Source organism: Lithobates pipiens, unplaced genomic scaffold (genome assembly GCF_037356315.1).
Source record: "Lithobates pipiens isolate NorthernLeopardFrog02 unplaced genomic scaffold, aLitPip1_a1.2 Scaffold_13, whole genome shotgun sequence".
In the NCBI taxonomy this organism is placed as follows: Eukaryota; Metazoa; Chordata; class Amphibia; order Anura; family Ranidae; genus Lithobates; species Lithobates pipiens.
Genome location: NW_027507718.1, coordinates 472,798,059 through 472,813,816, shown reverse-complemented (window position 1 = coordinate 472,813,816; position 15,758 = coordinate 472,798,059). Strand labels below are relative to the sequence as shown.

The window sequence follows — 15,758 nt, the reverse complement described above, 5'->3', positions numbered from 1 at the left end:
TGGGCAGCTAGCTGTTATTCCTTGCGGTTTAAAAACTGGCTGCCCACTATCCATGCGTGCGTGGTGCTGCGCTTTGTGAATGGTACATGTCCCAGAAGGCTGTAGGGAGAGAGGAAGGTGAACTTTCAATGGATCGGCTGCAGCGATCCAACTGGAAATGGGAGCGAGTGCCTGTCAAATGCAGGCACCCGCCCGCCCCCCCCACCACCACCAAACACACAAACGCAGTGCCAAAAATGGAGGGGGGGGGGGGCGGGTGGCATAAAGCAGAACTTCCCCATTAAGCGAACAGAGCGATCAAAGTGAACAGAGTGATCGACCATTGCCGATGGCTCGGTTTTCACAGATCCCTGATCAGAGAGAGCTCAATGGAGCGCCCCGAACTGTGGAGGGGTGGGGAGTGGCCATCTCGGGCTCTCATCGACTCGCTGAGATGGGTATCGGTCCAGGCACCTTGGCGGATCCAGACTTTATTGACATGATGATGTGGTACTTGGACTGATTTCTGTGACGTCAGAAGAGAGCAGACTTCAGACTGCTCTCTGCTGAATATGGGTCACAGGAGTGCAAAACAAATGGCACTCCTGTGACCCATAGGAGAAGCCCAGCCAAACAAGCTCAGGTTGGACTTCTCCTTTAATACCCGTGAATTCCAAAGGATTTTAATGGTTGTGACCAATTTGTACAAAATCTCCTGTGAGACAGAACAGTGAATTTGCCGACACACCCCATCTCTGATTATAAAAAGTCTCAATCAGGTTTGTGAATGAGAGCAGATTGCTGCATTAAGAGGTGGGTAAGTGTAAGGGCTAACTAGACTGTTTGATGCTCCCAGTTTTTATACAGCAGAAATGGCATTCCTAGATGCAAACTTCTTGCATCCATGACCTGTCAGCAGCAGCAGCAGCGCCGGCCATTGACATGTACGGGGTAGAAATTTGGCTGTGGTTGTTTGCATGCTCTTCATGCATGAGGATAGTTTCTCCTCTGACAAGAATCCCAGATTCTCAACGATGGCCACTCTTGTGAATTGATCATTATAGAGCAGTGATGGTGAACCTTGGCACTCCAGATGTTTTGGATGCTCCTGCACTCTGTGGTGTAGTTGAGCATCATAGGAAATGTAGTTCCAAAACATTTGGGGTGCCAACGTTTGCCATCTGTTATAGAGGATGCAGTGTTTTTTAGCAGGTAGGGAATGTTTTCTTCCTGAGGGGTTGTATTGCCACTCTGCAGTTGGACAACTGGACATGAGCCAATTCTTCAACATAAAATAAAACCAATAATGATTTTAATTAACAAAAAATGGGCATTGCTTGCCCATTTCCAAATACCTGTATATTATCTCCAAGCACCCTTCCGCTTCCTGCTTGATTTGACATGAATCTCAGCAGAATTTTCATGTATATTGCAGTGCTGGTTCCCAGAGAGGTTCAGACATTAGTGCACAGCTAACCGTTTTCCTGTGCATGTATGTGGGATTCCCTGAAATCAGATTTTGGTGCAATTTCCTTCTATGCACATAGGCTTCAATTGTGTGTTCAGCTCACCCATGGCAGCCAGCATATCTGAAAAAAGTAAGCTATGCCAAAACTACAGTGTGAAGAACCGGAAAATGGTCATGAAGGCTCTGTTCACGTGACTTCTGATGTGACAAGTGACACCAAAAGTCACACAAGTCAAAACACATTCATTTCAATGGGCGCTATCTTAACTGCTGTGACTCAAGTCCCAGTTCCTGCACTACTTTTGTGCGATTCTCAGACTTTGCCCCGTAGACTTCTATGTTATCTCGCGAAATGTTGCAATAATTCCTTATGAACGGCTAAACTAATTTGGCTGGTGGAATATGGTTCTTGGATTTTTTTTATCCCTCTTTTCTCCTTTTTTTTTTTTTTTTGCATTCTCTTCTGTACCGTCTGGATTAGGGCTCTTTTCTTTCATCCCACTTGCCTCCCCTTTGTTCTTTCCTCCCTTACAGTATATCCTTATTGATGCTCTGGCAATCTGTTACCATTCTAACTGTGGATGGGTTTACCCATAGTGCCCATCTTTCCTCTATCCAGGATGACTTACCAACAGTGTTTTGACCTTTTGAAAGTGCTAGTTGATTCTGAGATGATGTTGTAGACACCAGCCCAGGTTATTTCAGCCATTGTGGATTCTGGGAGCTCCATAGGATCTCTAGACCCATGATACACATTATCTTGCAGTATGACCTTTGTTTAGAATTTTCGCAGCTCATTTTATCTCGCCTATGGCTGGGACATTTTCTAATGTGTCAGATGCCCACCACAGTTTCCAATGTCTATATACTTACAGTAAAATTCAATAAAAAATTATAAGTAAAAAGTTGCAATCTTCCAATGACAAAGTGCAGAATAGGCAGCTTATGTGCTACAGGTGGGCATTTATAGGGTGAAGCGAATCCTTGTTATGAGATGCAATGCGTTCCTCGGACCAGCAGATGTTCTAGAACAGGTGCATGTGCCGTCTTGAAGCTGTATGAGATGTTGATTAATATAGATTGTTTTTTAAATCTCTCGCAAGGACTGCATGATTCTTTCAGCATTCCTGGTGTTGAGTAAGATGAGCTATGTGCCCGGCAGAATCCAATCTGCAGAAGCCTTCCTCCCTAGAAATATCTCAAGCATGTCAATTACCTAGCCGCATTGTCTTTTACAGCCTATACCGTGGGGCTATTTTTAGCCACCTTTCAAGGACTCCTTCCCGCGAGCTCCGATATACATTTCTATTTTCTTTTTCTTTTTTTGTCATACATCGGCAGGTTTGATCTAAACCAAAATGATCAATGAATATTAACTGCCACTCTGTAGAATGGAAAATTTCAGAATTAATGTCATGTGAGTAGCCGGAGTCAAATTTAGGTTGGCAACTGGTACTCCGACCATTCTTGCTTCCTTTATAGTTCGAAAAAAAAGTGGTCTTGTGGTGTGAGCATCTCTGGGTGTGACAATGCCAGGCCCTGCCATGGAGTGAGTTTAGGAAAGAGGTATACAGGATTTGCCCTAAGGCAGAGTGTGAAGCTCCAGAATGTTTATTATGAATGGCGAAAACCTTTTTTTATAGTGTTCTCCGGGTTTGGTGGTCCCAGTTCAGGGTCTGGAGTTTGGAGACTTCAAAGAGATTTGGGTGGGAAGAAGTCTCCAATCCTCTGTCCAGATCTTGAAGACCTGTAAGGTTTGTGTGTGTCCAGGTATACACACACTCATAATTTTATTTTTGATTTCCTTGCTTCAATCAAATTTAAAGAAATTTGATGAAAAATAATGTGTAAAGAAATAAAAAACAATTACCATTAAGTTATATTAGGGTCTTTTTATTTATTTATTTTTATCGTACATCACGGGACACAGAGCCATAGTAATTACTATGTGGGGTATAGTCCACCTTCAGGTGCTGGGCACTGGCACACCCTAAACAGGAAGTTGCCTCCCTATATAAGCCCTCCCACTACTGGGAGTATCTCTGTTTTTTTGCCAGTGTCTAAGGTGTTGATCAAGAGTGAAGATGTGCTGTGCTGAGCTCCACTGGAGAAATCCTTGCTGGGGCTAGCTATGCAGCCGGATCTATTCAAAGTGTCTTTTAGGCCGAATTGAATGGTAATGGGCCTCTTGTCCTAAGAAACAAGGTTTTGCCTGTAAAACGCTTCTCTTTTTAGAGAGCTGGACCCTGGGATCCAGTACTTTTGGTATTCAAGCCATATAGTTTTACTGGCGGAGGTTCTATTACAGGTCCAGGATTGTGGGTTTCCCCAGCTCCTGAAGATTTGTTAACGGAACCCACCATGAAGGGTGAAGATTAGGTCTGCTGGTTTTATGCACAGAAAATTTTAGAATTTTCTTATGAACTGTCTACTTTAATTAGTAAATGTTGTCATGCCTAAGTGTCACCACTGGGGACTGTATGGAGCACATACCTTCTCATGCTTCCTAAAGAGATCACGCTGTGTCTGGGACCTCCTGTAAGTCTGGGGGGGGGGTTCCTCCTCACCAGACACCCTCCAGCTGTGCTGTATTCTCCCCCTCTTCACAGGGAAGAGCGTCAGGAGAAAAAAATAAAAACGATCAGTACACCGCTCTACTCGGCAGCTTCCAGGCTCACTCCTCACCATTTTTCCCCCTCACATGACGATCCTCTAGATACAGATGCCTGCGAAAAGTTTTTACTAAAAAAAAAAGAAAAAAAAAGAGAGGGGGCGGAGCTTATCGCTGCGTTGGCATTTTCTAACGTCCAGCACGGGATGTATTTTTTAAAGCACCATTATTACTGCCTCAGGCTGACGGAGGGACACGAGTGTAGAGGGGCATGAAAGCCCCTCTACACATTTACTGTACAATGGACATTTACTATTTCATCACTCTGATCATTAATAGCAGCAGCAGGGCTGGACTATTGAATGAATGAATGAATGAATGAATGAAATACTTGTATAGCGCACAATGCGAACTGAATCGCCTCAAGCAATGTATGCGATTTCTTCTGTTGGTACCTCTGCTTTGTGCATCGGACTATGCTCAGAAGGAGGGATTGAAACACCCCCATAAAAGGGTCTCCCTCAAGCTCTGGAAACTACTACTACTCTACAAATGGCATCCTCCCCTAAGAGGGGGTGGCTGGTCAGAGTGAGATCGGGGGCATGAAATGTTTGCAACTGTTTTCTACACTGCAGCCCCTGTTCATTTTACTAAAGATCTCTTTTACCTCAGCCATGGAAGGTTTAAAAAAAAAAAAGTTTAGCAACTTTAATCGCATCCCAGTGTGATCAAGGAAAGGTTCTCTTCCGTTTTCCTAGGACCCTCAAACTGAGGAACTAGGGGCAGGAGACGACTAATTCCCCCAGGGGACTGAGGTGAGGCTGATGACTCCTCTTCTGAGGTGTCAAATTTTCCTGTCCATTCTTTTTTTGTATCTGGAGGATCACCCAGATAAGCATTATTTTCCTTTCTAAAAGTTTTCACATTTTATCGTAGGGTAGAGAAATTACACTAAGTAGGGTATACCGGTAATTGATGCTACTATATACTTTGTGAATACGTTTGACTTGTCCGGCAGACAATACTCAAATACTTAGGGATCCGAAGAATAAAAGGTTGGAATTCCTATTAAACAAAAAAATAACACTCTTTTTTTCTATCAGATTGATTGTCTCAGCCTGCGCTGACAGTAATTGGTTAATGTTGAGAGACCAGTTTAAACAGGTGTTCAAGGTTATCCTGCTCAGCAGGCCCAGGAGACAGCTTTATGGTTGCAATAGTTGCTATGAGAGATTCTATCCTTTAGGCCTTGCACCCTTTGCTAAGCATCATGCAAGAAGCTCCTGGCTAATCTTCCCTTTTGCAGTGGAACAGCTATCTGTGGATATTTTGGATAATTTATCCAAAGAATTTCTAGTGAAAATAGTACCGCTTTTGCCATTAACATGAAGGAGTAAATGTATTTTCATTTCAAAGCTCCTTCTGTGCCGGGAGCATCTGCCTCCAGGCAGTTACGATGGCTTCTGTCGTCAGGTTCAAAAGGTAATCCTCAGGGTTAACCCCAGGGACAAAGTCATGGGGGAGGAAGCCTACAAGATACTGAAGCCTCCTTATGAGGAGGTGCCCCCACGTGCTCAATAGGGAGAATTCTTCTGCAGTTCTCAGGGATCTGGCAGAAGGAGTGTCAAGACGAATGGGGGACTTCCTCAATAGCTCCAAGGTACAAACTGGAGTTCCAAGAGTTTCCGTCTCCTCGTTTTCTCAGATCAAACGTTCTAAGGATCCAGAGAAAAAAGTCTCTCTCAAGCATTGGACCATCTTTTGGCAAAAAGGGTTCATGGTGGCCCCCATGCAGGAGCAGAGGTTGTGGTTTGATTAAATCCAAATGGACATTCTGGATCTCAAAAATCTAAATTCCTGAATATAACCACTCTTTTTTAGCATGAAGTTAAGTCGATCAGTTATCTCCATCCTACAAGAAGGAGAACTTCTGGCATCAATCAACATCAAAGATGTATATCTCCATATGCCTATTTCCTCGCTCACTAGTAATATCTACTTTTCAAAGTGGAAAATCTCTGGCCTTGAGTGCTTTCTAAGGACAGGTCTCGGCCTTATCTGTATTATTTCAACAACCACTTGCTTCGCATTCTTTGGTTCGTAACTTTATTCAGGGGGGTAACACCGCTTAATCTCCGGTAGGTAACCCCTGAACCCTTGGGACTTGAATCTAGTTTTGTCGGCATTACAAAACAGCCTGTTTTTTGGCCTGATACGACTTATTTCCTTGGTCCTTTTTTGACAAGGAAACTATTTTTCTCAGATAACCATATCTGCTGCAAGAAGGGTATCAGTATTGACTGCTATTTCTTGTAAAGAGCCATATTTTTATTCACAAGGATAAGGTAGTAGTGCGTCCTCATCCTAAAAGGTGGACTATAACCCACATAGTAATTACTATGACGCTGTGTCGCATGATGTACTTCAAAAGAAAAGGATTTTTACAGGTAAGCTGTTTTTTTTTTTTAGTACTCGACAATACCAATTCCTACCTCAACTTTTTTGTTTACACTTCAGTTGTCTGCAATGGTACACAGCATTGAAAAGTTTTTTTCCAAATTAAATAAACATTTTTTTTTCATTTTTGAGCTTTTTTCAATAGGAAACTTGTAAATATATGTTAAAGGTGTAAAAATATTAATGAACAAAGCAAACAAAAAAAAAGTTTTAATTATTAATAGTTTATAAAATAGAAGTAAATAAAAAAAATATCAGCAGGAAAATAATTAAATGAAGGAGAATAAGGAGTTAATAAGGCTGATTAGAGTAAATTAAGGGTTAATAATGGTTTAAACAGAGTAACAATTTAATTGACAAGGTTGCTTTAAACTGATTTAATTTGCAGACCAAAGTTCATCCCTTTGATCTGTAAATGAATAAACGGAAAGATGCAATGTTTCCTTTTATCTGTCTTGTTCAGTGCTGAGCAGTGCTGTTGATGAACATTTCCGGCTGCTGTTTTTTTTTTTTTTTTTTTTTTTTTTTTTAAAGCTGTGAGCAGGGATCTGCTCGGCACTTTTTACATGAATCGTGGAAATGCTGGATTAAGATCGTGTGGAGGGTCAGATTGGCATCGTGATCTTTTAAAGATTTATCTATTGATCACCTACACACTAAAATTATATATGCATTCTATCAGTATTTAGGGATGCAAAAATGCATTTTATAATTTAATACCTTTGTGATGTAATTGTAGTGTCCCATCTTGATTTGCTGGTTCTAGTGTGGGGAAGGGTTACACAGAATTATTTGAAATAGTTACTCAACAGACACTTCTGTGGGGTTTCTACTGAGTGTTTAGCCACTTCTAATATAAGTTCTTCCCGAAAAAAAAATCCCCCAAAAAAATCCCCCCAAAAAATCCCTTGTTTTTTCTCAACATGAGTCTCACGTCTCCTGCCTTATTCTTCCTAGAACAGAATTCAACCCCTTGTAATGGCATGGCAGAGGTTGGGAGGTCCAGAATTGTGGTGCAGAGATCTCCATAAAGGAAATCTAAAACTGGCCAGTGGTTCATCTTGCTGACACTGCCAAAAACTAAAATTTCACATATTTATTATTCCCAGGCTTTCAAATGCTGGGCGCAACAATTTTGTATTCCAATAACAATGGACATGAAAAAGAGAAAATACCTTTTTTATATTGGCATCTGTTTTCAAGGCACGAGATGCCATTTGAAATATTTGTGGACAGTTTTGCAGCATAAATTACTGTGGAAAATGTGAAGTGCTATTGTGTCCTGTATGGCCTGGCTCTGCCTCAGAATCTGTACTGGTGTCCGTTTTATGAATGATTTATTCCCGGCTACAATGGGCTCTTTACAACACTTGGAGGTGATGCAATGTGAATGGAACTAATTGGATTGTTGTTGGTTTCCTGTGCGTTCTGTTGCTCATATTTCATGCTGCCAGTTAGAGTTGTACAGTGCGGGATGGCGGTTCCAGTTAATGTACGTGATTTTGTCTGAAGTAGATTTCTAAATGCCAAAAAAATGTAATAAATGAAGCTGTGGAGAAAATCTTTATAACAAATCACTTTCTTCATTTAATAAGGGCAATACCATAGACTGAGGAGAAACTGAACCCATACAGCAGATTATCTGGAGCAAGGGAAAATCCTACAGAAGAAATTTATTGAAGAAGGTTATAGTGAGGAACATATTCAAAATGCGTCCAACCAGTATTTGGAAGTACCAAAAGGTGATGAAGAGAATCCCACTAACTCCAAAGTGCCCATAAATGTTACAACTAAATTTATCACTAACTACAATAGCCAACACTGGGCAATTAAAAACAATAACAAAATATTGGCCAATATTGTTACAAGATCCAGCTCTATCCAAGACACGGCCTACCATACCTAATACTGTATTTAGAAGGGCACAAAACATTGAGTCGTATAGCACCAAGTAACATTAAAGGATCTAAACCTAAAATTAGTAACATTCCTTCTATGTTTAACATCCGAGGTACCCTTTTTAGGTGCAAAAAATCCAATTGTATATTCATAAAACACGACCAGAAAGATTTTAAGGACTCCAATGGAAAATCCATTGAGATCAATTAATTTATCACATGTGGTTCGCAATATGTGGTGTATAGATTGACGTGCTCTTGTGGCCTATGCTATGTGGGTCGCACTATCCCTACTATGCACAGCCGATTCGGTGAACACGGGTGGCTCATCGAGAAGAGTGTCACCAAGCATAGTGTGCCATGCCACTTCGGCACTCACCATAGGTGGGTGTACTGGTGGTCTGGAGCTGTTTGGAATAGAGGCTATTTCAATGCAGCTATCGAAAGTCGAGAGGTTTTCACAACGATGTCACTGTGAAAGTTTCTGGATATTCACCCTGAACTCTGAGTCCGGGGGGACTCAACGAGGAGTTGAAGGTTAGTACTATCCTCTAATCACAACTCATCCCTTCTTTCCCACTCTTTTTTCACCCCTCCTTGCCAACAAATTTTGAGTCTGTTCTATTGTGCTATAGGCAGACTAGTTTGGCTTGACACCAAGTACATTAGTTAGTGTACAACTGTACTAGTACACATTGTTCTTATGGCATCACAGTGATATCACTGGTACTTATTGGGGGGAGGGGTGGTCACTTTTTCATATGCATCCTATTGCATTGCGGGGTTTATTATCCTGCCTTTAGCTTACAATCTCTTCCCCTGTTGGTGTCCAATGGTCTGTCACATGCAGTTTTGTACATCATCAATACATGTCAGATCTGTGCCTGAGATTTTGTCAATGTGTGAGGAGCAATGCCTCATGGGACATGTAGTCCTGGGTAGGAAGTGATTTGTTCTAAAGGCAGGATTTTTCTTTACCTTGCTATTGGGGCACTCTATACTGTGCTTAAAGCACAGCAAAAAGCAGTGTAGACACAGATCAAAAGCAAACTGTATAGATGTGTACCGAGCCTTATGCTAGCCACACGGATCAATTTTCAGATGAGAATATTCATATGAAAAATCTCTGTACATTCGTTGAAAGAAAGAATGTTTGAATTTTTCACTTGCTTTTTACATTCTGTTTTAAAATTAATGTAATTTCTGAACGAAAATGTCTGAAAATTTGCTAGGGCTGCAACTAACGATTATTTTCATAATTGATTAGTTGGCTGATTGTTTAGATTAATCGGTTAATAACCTTTAAAAAAAAAGTGGGTCAAATTAATGTTCATTTTCAACTACAGTGATGGGAAAATTTGGAAATAACAGAAAGCTTCTTGGTCAAAGGAATTTTTTAGACAGTGTATGTGGTTTTCATTCAGAAATGACATTAATTTTAAAAACAGAATGTTAAAAACAAGTGAAAATTTCAAACAACATTCTTTCATTCAGCGAATGTGCAAAGATTTTTCATCTGAATATTCTCATCTGAAAACTGATCCGTGTGGCCAGCATAAGGCTCGGTACACACCTATGCAGTTTGCTTTTGATCTGTTTCTGCAGTGCTTGAAGACATTGTTTGTGTATGGCCAGCATATATATATATCACATTTCTGTTTGAAAATCTGCAAAACCGTCTTTAACTTTTTTTCCTTAAAAAAAGATCTGAGTCTGATGATATTTATCAGATTCAACCTCTAAGCCCTTGTACACACGGTCAGAGATTCCGACGGAATGTGTCCTATCGGACCATTTTGTCGGATATTCCGACTGTGTGTGGTCTGCATCGGACTGTTTCCATTGGAATATCCGGCGGACCAAGTTTTCCAACTTGCCGGTAAAATTTTCCGACAAAATGCTCCTATCGGACATACTCCGATCATGTGTAGCCTACTCCAACGGCCAAAGTGCCACGCATGCTCAGATCAAATTCCTAGACCAAAGCTATTGGCTACTAGCCTGAACGTAGTCCCGTCTAACGAAATAAAGTCATCACGTTATGTACAATCGGATTTTCTGACAACTTAGTCCGAACGTGTGTATGCAACATCACTTCCGGACCTCTTCCGGAATTAATCCGTCGGAATTACTCCGACGGATTTGGTAGTCGGAATCTCCGACCGGGTGTACAAGGGCTTAAAGTATATACAGTATATTTCCTCTAATAGTATATACAGTATATCTCTTCTGTCTGTTTTTAGTGGATTACAGATTTTGCTCTCTAACCATATAGTTGGTTATTTATATTTACCACTGCATAGAGATATTTAAAAATAAATTACCTTTTTTTAAACTTTATGCGTGTATATGCATATCTCTCTTTTTACAAATATCTAGCATATGTCAGGTACACATATTTTTAACCGGTGCCTGACCGACTCACACAGATTTACTGTGGCACAATGGCTCTCCTGGACAAAATCCCATGTATATATACAGGTTTTCCTTTAAGGGCCCCGCGCCCGCTGCATAGAGGGGGGACCCAATGCGCTTGGCCGGAGGTTGCATGCACAAGAGTCAGCATGGGATTTGTGTGTGTAAACACGCAAATCCCTGTCCTGTCAGAGGAGAGGAGACAGGTGGTATGTTCCTCCGTCATACGATGCCACTGTGCCCTCGAATATTGCCACTGTGCCCATTGTATGCTGCCACTGTGACCCCACCCAGCCCTGCACTTTCCCTGTTTTGGTGGGGCAGCTGGTGACGGCGGCGAGCGGCGTCCTCTGAGCGGTGTCTTCATGTGTCTCTTCCCATTCTTGTCTCCCTCAGGTGTTTAATCACAGTACCTCTCCTTTCAGCCAATCAGGTGAGGGGTAACAGACCCAAGCACCTGATTGACAGAGAGGCGGTTGAGTGTTAGGACAGTGAATATTCATTTGCTGTTTGTAATGTTTATGCAGAATCACTGTGACCCTTAACCCCTTTCTCCTGATGTATGCTGGGGGGGGGGGCTGTACCTGTTCTAACACACCTGGCTGAACTGTGAGCACCAAGCATGGCGCCCGCAGGTCCCCTTTTTTGATGCCTATTGGAGCCTATGGCTCTAATCAGTTGCTTCAAGAACACCCCATGCCGCTTTAATTCAGGTGCCCAAAAAGGGGCCGGGCGCCTGAATAGGGGTGGCAGTGACGGCTATAAATCTATCCATTGGTCATAGAGGGGGTGGCTCCCCTGCGCCCCATGGATTCACAGACACTATCCCCCATATGTTTTTCAGTTGAATTTCGATAAATTTAGATTATAGGGTTAAAAAATCCTGGCCTATTCATTTCAGCCACAAAAGGGCTCTCTAAATAACGGGCGGATCTGAGGAAGGATTAAACTCCCTCTGAAACATGTTATCCTGACAACTACAGCATCCTCTGTCAGCTTCACCAGAGCTCTTCCTGGGACAAGTGTTGGAGGCGCCCCACAGCCCTCTCCTGACCGGTCGTCTCTTTAGTCAGTGAGCGGCTCACTCGCGGCCTGTCGGAAGGTGCTTGATGAGCCTGTGTTTGTGGAGCCAGCCCATCCATCCATCCATCCATCCAGTGGTCTTCTCATCTACTCTGAAGCACGGCTCTCTATTGGAGGAACTGTTTGATGCTGTTTATTCACCTTCACTTGTGAGTGTATTGATTTTATTCTTTTATATCCAATAAAAGACATTATTGCACCATGAGCCTGTGCACTCGTATTCCCTTTTGCTTTCATTTAATAAGGGCACCTGCCCTGTCATCTGCACCAGTCTGGGCTAATACTAGCTGTAGCTAGTGTCCTACAATAGATGACCATCTGTCCTGCATAAATACTATTACTTTATCCTACTCCTGTACAGTTATGCATAGATTTCATGTTTGTACTGAATGACCGAAAGGCCGTGTGCTGTCCTTGTGAGAATTATAGTAGCTTAAATATTGGTCCTGTGTGGTTACTTGGCCATTACATGCTTGTCTGCTGTGCATAATTTTAGGTTAACATCCTGATCTTGTGTTTTAGACCAATCTTTCTCAATCTTTTTAACATGGAGAAACCATTGAAATAACTTTCCAGGTTCAGGGAACTCCTGCTAATAATTACCATAGCAAAAGTTCACATATTGACGAATAAGTGCCCATCACTCTAATGTAAAAGAATATTACACCTCCCTCTTCCATTACAGATTGCTAAAAAGATCCTTGTTGATAATGGTTACTCATCTCCAAGATAGAAATTGCTGATTGGTATAGACCAGTGATGGCGAACCTTGGCACTCCAGGTGTTTTGGAACTACATTTCCCATGATGCTCATGCACTCAGCAGTGTTGTTGAGCATCATGGGAAATGTAGTTTCAAAACATCTGGGGTGCCAAGGTTCGCCATCACTGGTATAGACCCTTCAAGAGCAGAGCTCACCTTGGCAAAGGGTGCATTCTTTTTATTTTAACCCTTGAAAATCAATTATTTAACTTAAATTCCTTGATGGTGGACAAGTCCAGTGGACAAGTCCAGTTTATGTGGTTGGATAGTCTTTATAGATGATGGCCAAGTCTGGTGCAGGTGATGGGATAGTCTTTGTAGCTAATGGCCAGGTCTGGTGTAGGGGATGGGATAATCCTTTTAGATGAGGACAGGTCTGGTATTAGTAATTTAAAGCGGAGGTCCACCCTAAAGTGGACCTTCCACTGATTGGAATCATCCCCCCCTCCGGCGCCACAATTGGCACCTTTCAGGGGGGAGGGGGGTGCAGGTACCTGTACAGTACAGGTATCTGCACCCACTTCCTGGATAGAGCTCTGCAGAAAGGGGCGTAGATTACGCCCCTTTCCGAAAGTCCCCCGCTGCTGGGAAACACACAGATCCCAGAGGCAGCGGGTCCATCCTCATTGCGCAGCGCGGCTCGCGCATGCACAGTAGGGAACCGGGAAATGAAGCCGAAAGGCTCCACTTCCTGATTCCCATACCCAAGATGGTGGCGGCAGCACCCGAGAGACGATCGAGAGACATCGCGGGCGCGCTGGACAGGTAAGTGTCACTATTTTAAAAGTCAGCAGCTGCACTATTTGTAGCTGCTGTTTTTTTTTAAAAAAAAAACGCGGAGTCCCGGCGGACTCCCGCTTTAATGTCCTTGTAGATGATGGACAAAGCAGGTGTAGGTGGTGGAATAGACTTTGTAGATGATGGAAAGGGTCTGTTGTAGGTGGTGGAATAGTCCTTGCATAATTATGACAGGCCTGGTGTAGGTGATGGGAAAGTTCTTGAAGATGATGGACAAGTCCAGTTTATGTGGTGGGATAGTCTTTGTAGATAATGGCCAAGTCTGGTGTAGGTGATGGGATAGTCTTTATAGATGATGGCCAAGTCTGGTGTAGGTGATGGGATAGTCTTTGTAGATGATGGCCAAGTCTGGTGTAGGTGATGGGATAGTCTTTGTAGATGATGGCCAAATCTGGTGTAGGTGATGGGATAGTCTTTGTAGATGATGGCCAAGTCTGGTGTAGGTGATGGGATAGTCTTTGTAGATGATGGGATAGTCTTTGTAGATGATGGGATAGTCTTTGTAGATGATGGGATAGTCTTTGTAGATGGTGGGATAGTCTTTGTAGATGGCCAAGTCTGGTGTAGATGATGGGATAGTCTTTGTAGATGATGGGATAGTCTTTGTAGATGATGGGATAGTCTTTGTAGATGGTGGGATAGTCTTTGTAGATGGCCAAGTTTGGTGTAGATGATGGGATAGTCTTTGTTGATGATGGCCAAGTCTGGTGTAGGTGATGGGATAGTCTTGTGTGTTTCCCTGCAGAGTGTATTATAGCGGAGACACGGCACCAGCCAGTATTTTATTACATTTTCTGGTGTCATGATATATAGACGTACACTGTTGCTGCCTGTGTGCTGTATCACATCCTTGGAGATGTTCCTAAGGTAATTATAGTTTTCAACGATAATGCCAGCAGCTGATGGCTACAAAAATAACTTTTGTTTGATGCATAACAGATATATTAGTATTTACCATTTCCACATCATCGAACGCTGTAAATATATTTACGCTTCACATATGGTGGATATCAAATTCCGAGGAGGTAAGAGATTTTATGTATTTTTGCTGAATCATTATCCAGGGCTGCAAGAGAGCCAGAATATATAGATTTGAATCTTAAACATTTACTGTATTGTTTTTTTTCCTTTTATTGAAGTATATGCCTTTGTCATAAATCTTTGTAAGTTATTGAACATAAAATTGCAAAAGTCTGCCCATAAACTATTAAAGGTACCCAGGCTTTATTGGCAGTATGCTGTATTTGGAAAGCCAGATCAATTTACTTTAAAGGATAAGTGCGCTATTGGCTAGCAAAGCCCCAGTTGGGCCAAGGTTCTTTTCCTGAGCAAAGCATCTACTGAAGCGTAGACCATATAGTTCAGATTCACACCACAGAAAATGGGGGCCCTAGGTAGGTATTTTGAACTAGGGATGCACCGATACCATTTTACATTTTTTTTTCCATTTTTTTTTTTAAAAATTTATGACAAGTACTGATACTTTATTTCTTTTTTTTTTTTTTTTTTGTTGTACCTGCCGATACCTACCCCAACAGTTTTGTGTACACTTAAGCTGTCAGCAATGATTCAAAGCATTACAAAAATAAATTTACAAATTAAATGTTTTTTTTTTTTTTGCGCTTTTTTAATGTGAAACGTGTAAATATACCTCAAAGGTGTAAAAATATAAACTAACGAAGCAAACAAAAGAAAAAAAAGTTTATATTATTAATGGTTTATAAAATAGAAGTGAACAAAAAAAAATCAGCAGGAAACAAATAATTAAATAGAGAAGGAGAATAAGGAGTTAATACTAATTCGAGTAAATTAAGGGGTTAAAACAGAGAAACGTTTATAAATAATATTTTTTTTTTACTTGGGGTTGCTTTATACTGCTTTAAACTTCATCTGCAGAGGGAAGTTCACCCTTTTGTTCTTTGAATGAAGAAACAATGTTTCTTTGTATCTCTTTTATTTTATTTTTTTTGATAGCTCAAATTGCTGCACTTCATTTACACTTCAGCTGTACATAGGGGAACCCGAATGACTGCTAAAAGACTCATTGGTTGTTAAGGACGCAGCGGCCCCACTCCTTAACCAATAATTGCTGGTTTTTATTTAATTTTTTTACATTTCAATGGTCAGTGGAGGAATCCCCCTGTCAGCTGAAAGAACTGATCCTGAAAGTATCGGTTTCAGATAAGATTGCACCGATGCCGAGCATTTGCACGGGTGCAAATGCTCCGATGCTTGACCCGATACTTGGACAGTCAGGACCTGACAGACACTTCTCCTCCTCTCCCTC

The 15,758-nt window shown here is 41.7% G+C and overlaps 1 protein-coding gene across 4 annotated transcripts in view; it reads left to right on the top strand.

Moving 5' to 3' along the window:
* The window catches only part of ZFYVE28 (zinc finger FYVE-type containing 28), a 300,024-nt gene that overhangs the window by 135,681 nt on the left and 148,585 nt on the right, over positions 1-15,758 (top strand). The window lies entirely within an intron of this gene.